This window comes from Carex rostrata, chromosome 15, assembly GCF_964058835.1.
Source record: "Carex rostrata chromosome 15, lpCarRost1.2, whole genome shotgun sequence".
NCBI classification, from domain to species: Eukaryota; Viridiplantae; Streptophyta; class Magnoliopsida; order Poales; family Cyperaceae; genus Carex; species Carex rostrata.
The window spans coordinates 8903429-8909767 of record NC_135932.1 but is presented as its reverse complement, the minus strand read 5'-3'; positions in this window follow the sequence as shown (position 1 = coordinate 8909767).

Below are 6339 nucleotides of genomic sequence, written 5' to 3'. Positions count from 1 at the left end.
ACTATATTCTGTTACAGATGTAATCATCCTATTGACTAAGTCAACAAGTTATAATATCACTTTTAAAAATCCATTTACCAAATAATTATTACATTTCAGGAATCGGTTTCCTGCTTTGAACGTAGATTGCTCTTCTTTATGAAATAGCTTCTGACGAGCCCAAATTCCCAAGTGGAATTCTGATTTTGTTCTCTTCTAACTTTACAAGTCCTTCAGGGTATGGCATAATTTGATGTTCTTAATAAAAAGATGATATTCTAATTGGGATTTTCAGTTCTGAGTACTACAAAATATGTTTCATCCGGATCAGATTTGGTACTATACTTATTCATCGGAGAAAAAAATACATTCTTGTTATGTGGCTTTTTAGAGACTCGGTGCTTTCAAATAGGTATTAGAGGATTTAATTTAGAAAATCTAGTTATGTAAATGAACCAGAGTGATTGTCAGAAAGAAAAAAAGAAAGGTATACGCAAGTTTTAAGTGGAATAGAATGTTTAGATTTGTAATTTCTAAAGTCGAATATCCTTTCAAATTTGAGAATGTTTTCAAGGCTGTTTGGCAGTCAATTTTAGTGGGAATTTTTATGGGTTTGAATCAAATGGAATTGTATTCCCAGGTAGGTGTTTGATGAATTTTATGATGTGATAGAAAGAACAGAGAAGATGAACTCAATAACAATTTTCTTATTGAAGTTATGTCTGTATATAGGTATTACATGACTCTTTATAGCCTAATTTTCTTGTAGCCGTTGAGGCTTGCCTAAAATATTAGATTCTGTATTTTGCCTAATTGAGGGAATTAAGCTAGGTATCTATAATTTGGCCTAACAGCTATATTTTTTTTATGCTAGTTGTATTTCCTTCCTAATTAACCTATGATGATTTTTTCAGGTTATTTCCTTATTTCTCAACACTCCTTTTCAAGGTGGGTTCGAATAAATTAAGTGAACCCAACTTGTTCAAACTACAACAGATCAAGGCAAACCAGTTGCTAATGCTTGTGTCGTCAGTTGCTGATACCAAAATCGGCCGTTAATGGCAAAAATCAGTCACTGATACCCCGATCGTTGAAGGCATCATCGCTGATGCTTGCTGGTCATTGAATGACATCATCCCGGTCGCTGGTGACTTTTCAGCGACCGATTTTTTTTTGTCGCTGTTGGTTTTTGCTGACTTCATGTAAATGAATCAGCGACCGCAAGACTGGCCACTGTTGGGTTTTTTTTTTTTTTTGCAAAATATAGGTATTAACTATTAACACATTACAGAGTGCATCACTAATTCAAATATCACATTTAGATAATAGAAATTTTACCTATTAATTCCACATTAATTCATATCACATTTACATAATTCAAATTTTACTAAATAACACAATAATAATACCATATTATCTAAATATCACATTTTCACAATACTAATTAATTCCACATTAATTCATATCACATTTACATAAAAACCTTTGACCTGCTTTTGCCAGAAAAAATAAAAAATAAAAAATAACAAAAGGCCTTGCTTGCCTTTTGGTTCTCCACAGTTGCCTCCAGTTGTTCTATATATTATTGAATCTTCATTTTCATGTCTGAAAAAAATAGCATATTACAAAATTGAAATGTAATTAAGTAAACAGCTTAAGAGCTTGAAAAAGTTGACACATTGGTCATCAGTTGAAGTTAGATTAAAAGTGGGGATTCTTACCTCTAATGCCATTGGAATTATCATGCCACTTGTCAATTATAATCCTCCAACTCCTAAAAGCAAAAAGATTTTTAGAACTCAATAGAGAAATGGCAGAGTTTAGGGCTGCTGTCTCTTGTGCTGATAGCTAACTTTAGAAATTAATTCTAAGAGTTTTACTAAGCCAAATTTCATGTTCTTTATATGAAAATTCTCAGGACATGGTGTTCTATATGCAGGTAAAGTTTCACAAATTTTGGGACTTCATATCTATACCAAACAGTAGCATAAACACAGGGATAAACTAGGAACAGTGTTGTCATTTTTGCTGTTTTTTCCCATTTCAAAGATTGAACTTCAAAAATTCATTAAAATAGCATAAAAATCCAAATTGATCAAAGTTTGAGCCTAAACTGCATGAAATTAGATCCTCTGTCTGTTAGTCATATTTATTTTACCAGAATCAGAGTTCATGTTCTCTGATTTGACAGTTTTCAACAGAAGGGTATTTTTGACCCTTTCTTATGACAATTGAGACTTTAATAGGCTTCATCACTGATACCATACAAGACTACCTACACAACTCCAGTATTAAGCATTCAATGTCCATGTCCAAAATTTGTCTCAAGATAACCTTTCTACAGGTTCATTTCAATAAAATAGACCAAGGAAGTACATTTCAAGCTGAATTTACCTTGTGTTCAATGTTGTCTCTTTCATATTCTGTAATTCGATTCAAATTCTTATGCTTAACAAGGAAGCTTTCTAGCTCCTTGATACTTTCAAGCCGAAATAAATAGATGGACTCAAACTTATATTCACTAAACAAAGAAGTATTCATGATAAATTCAGAACATATTGTCGATGAGAAGGTGGTAAAGACTAAATCACAACATAAAAAAAGTAAAATTTCTACCATTCGGAATATAGTGTCTGATCTGCTGCTACAGAGATTCATGTTAGTCTCTCCTATGTGCCGATGAGCTGAATCAAAAATAAAACCCAAAGGTGCAATACTGCAATCCGATAAAACATCAAAAAAGACTTTGAAAGAAAGTAACAAAGGATTTTCCACTCAGAATGTAAATGCAATTGCAACCTGTGTAAGCTATGAATTACATGCAATCAGACATATGTAAGTGTAGGTCGCAGAAAGTTGCACGGCGTCAGGTTAGCTAACGGTGCGGTATTTTACATGTGGGTGTGAGTGGTAATGCTCCCGACTGGGTTCAGTGCTCTACCGCTTCGGATGTGAGCAGGTCACCGAACTCAGGGGAAGGCATTCACTCGGGATTTGCTTCCTGCATTCCTCCTGGTTCACCCCTTGTGACAACCTACGTTCATGATCAGTTGCCGGAGGTTTTATTGTTTTCGATTGTGAGGACGTTTTACTCCCGACAGGTGCAAGCACCCGCCGTTAATTACATCAGAAAGACCTTTCGGGTCATACTGAATACCTCATGCATTCCGGGATTTGTGCCTATTCGAATTGAACTGAATAATGAGGCTAAAAGAGGCTCATGTGTGATATGTTTTGGTCATGTGTTTGGTTCTCATTTAATTTAGAAGCATGTTTTGGTTAATCGTTATGATATATGCATGAAGACATGGATTTTATATATTTCAAGTGTAAGAATATTCGTGAGAAATATCATTTGTGTGCTTTTGATGTAAAAGGAACATTTGGTGTCACTTTTATACTTTTATTTATAAAGATATGTTGAGAGAGGGGCATTTTGGTCATTTCGGATTATGGCTGAGATTTGAATATGTTCAAATATTATTTAAGATTATAGAGGATTTAATTTGGGTTCATTTGGGACTGATTTGAGTCGATTTGGACTTAGTATGAGAAAGTTATGGCCAAAAAGGACTTGAAAGGGCTTATTTGTGAACTTTTTATGTTTCCAGGGACTTGTTCATAAATTCTCAGGGACCTGAGGCTGTGATTTGGGCTTTTAATAGGGTCTGGAGTGCAATTTGGGCCTTTTAAGGGCTTGTTTGAGAAGGTTTTGTGCTGACAGGGGTCTTTGTGTAAATTTACAGGGACTTCTCTGTGTATTTTAATAAACAGAGGGGCTTATATGCAAAAGGGAATCTTCTGGTCACATGTGGACTTTAAGATCAGTGCAGAGTTTTGAGATTTGGGCTTTTGAGCCTTTGAGATGTGCACAGGCCATTGGATTGGGCTTTGAGATGGGTGCAGAGAGGGTTTGATCAATTGGGCTTTAAGATTTGGGCTTTGGTATCAAGATTTGGGTTTTTGGGCCTCAAGATGTGCACTGGGCCATTAATTAATGTGCAAGGCTCCAAATACCATTCATTTGAGCTTTGAGATTCGAGTTTGTTTTTTAATTGATTTAAACGTATGACATATGGGGCCCAAATGTCAGGATCCGTTGGATTTGATTTGAATTTAGTTCGTTAGATTAAAGGGATTGCTTTAGGATTCGTATTTCCTGCTTTGAGAATCGTGCAGAAGGGTTTTCCGACTAGGGTTCTTCCCCGATGAACTCCCTCCGGCCGATCTAGGCCACGGCTGCGTCGGCCAAGGGCATGGTTGTGATCGTGGGATTCTCAGGAGTCGATTGGTACCATTGTCGGCCATCGGCGGCCATCGGAGGCGGCGGAACAGGTATCTACAGTACCTATCGGTACCGATTGGATTCCAGATCGATTACAGTTGATTTCTTTCAATTAATTGATCATTTGACATCGTATGAGGCTATGTAAGACGTTAGAAGCATCAATTTCATGTTTAGAGAAGTTTTAGGCATGATTTGGGTCATAGAGTCTCGGTTCCAATACCAAATTGGTACCAATGGCTGGTACAAGGGATTTCAAGTCAAATTGGACATTCAAAGAGACCACTTATGTCATTTGGAATGTTTTGGAAGAGTTTGAGAACTTTGATTTATATTAAATGAGAATCTGGATCAAAGTGATATGAAGAACATATATATTTTAATATTTCTAAATCATTTTCTCTTGAATTTTATACAGGATATGTGATTTTTATTTCATAGATTCAAAGATATACATGTCAGGGATTTTTGTTCCAAATTTGGGAATTTTCTGAGCTCATTTACTTAGCTAAATGGCTTGTTCAGTGCCAGGGGTATTGATGGTAATTTTACCAATTTAAATTACAGAATTTTCATATTTTAAAGATGAACTTTGGAGATCCATATCTTTCTGTAGGAATGTCCAAATGATGCAAACTTTATATCAATTTTGTGTGTTTTGATGTGTTCTATCCAGTTGTGAGGTCCATTTTCCAATTTGGTCCATATTTTAATCAGTATTGACAGATCTGTTAACATAGCTCAAAACAGTAGTTTTCAGTGCATTTCCTTATATCAGCTGAACTTCTTTGGCAATTAAGTGCTGAAACTGAGTTTGTCATGGTACCAGGGGTTGGTACAAGTCTTTTTAAGGTCTGGTTTGATCCAATACAAGTCACCAAGGGCATTTAGCCACTGTTTTCATACCAGAAACATATAAAGAGGAGATCAAGAGTTCAAAACTTATCAAATCATCATTTTCAATATATTTTTGTAGTGTCAAAGCTTTGGAAATATGCAGGGAGGTCCCTGATTGCTTTAAAATCATGTTTTTATACCTTTTCACTTGATTTCAAGAGGCATTATCATCAAAACTTCATAAATTCAAGGATGTAAATGACATGTGGCAATGTAATTGCTGTCTTTTTACACATTGAACCTCAGTTTCTCACTATTTGCAAATAAACCCTTTAAAATAGTGAAATTAGCCATTTTGATAGCATAACCTCATTATTTCTTTGGTTTTATTTGCAATTAGGCCTTTCTCAAGTGGTCATTAGGTTGAGAGTTGCAAAGGATGCCTGTGGCTCACTTTAAACAACCCTTGTGCATTTATCTTTTATTTAAAGTCACTTTATTCCCTTATTTTGATTATTTTTGTAAAGAAATCAAAGGGGCAGATGAGCAAGGATGCCTGTGGCTCACTACACTCATCTTTGCCTCTAATTAATTTACAAAAATGATCAAAGGAGGCAGAGATTAAGAAAATGAAAGAAAATAGAGAAAAATGTACAAAAATGTGATTTTTGTGAAAGGCTTTGTATTAAAACAACACATTTTGTGTTTTTGATGCTTATATGCATTATTTAAATGTTTTTAAAGAAGAGTATTGCATCAGAACAGAAAAGAAACAAAGAAACACAAGAAAGAAAGATCAAGTGGCAAGAAACAAACTTTATTAATGAAATTGATACATGAAATGGCCCCCTAGGGGCCTTACATTGAATTCAAGTCTTAATTACCTATGAATTAAGCTTGCTAAACACAAAGGAAGCCTATGGTGTGTATGTGCACCACTGAATATGTGTATTCGTGTGTATAGAACTTGATGTGTGTGTATCTTTCTCTAGCTATCTCTTCTTTTCTGTCTGTCTCTCTGTCTTCTCCTCCCTTTGAGCTTCATTTGAGGTGCCTTTTTATAGGCAGAGAGCATGGCTCCAGATTTGGTAGGGCTGAGGTGGTCTCATCATGGCCCTAGGTGTTTGATCAAATGCTTCAGCTTGATTTGTGTTTATTTGAATGCCATCAAGGCAGGGGATCACCCAATCATCATTTGGCATGTCATTTGAGTGTGTTGTATTGATTTGAGCCCTTGG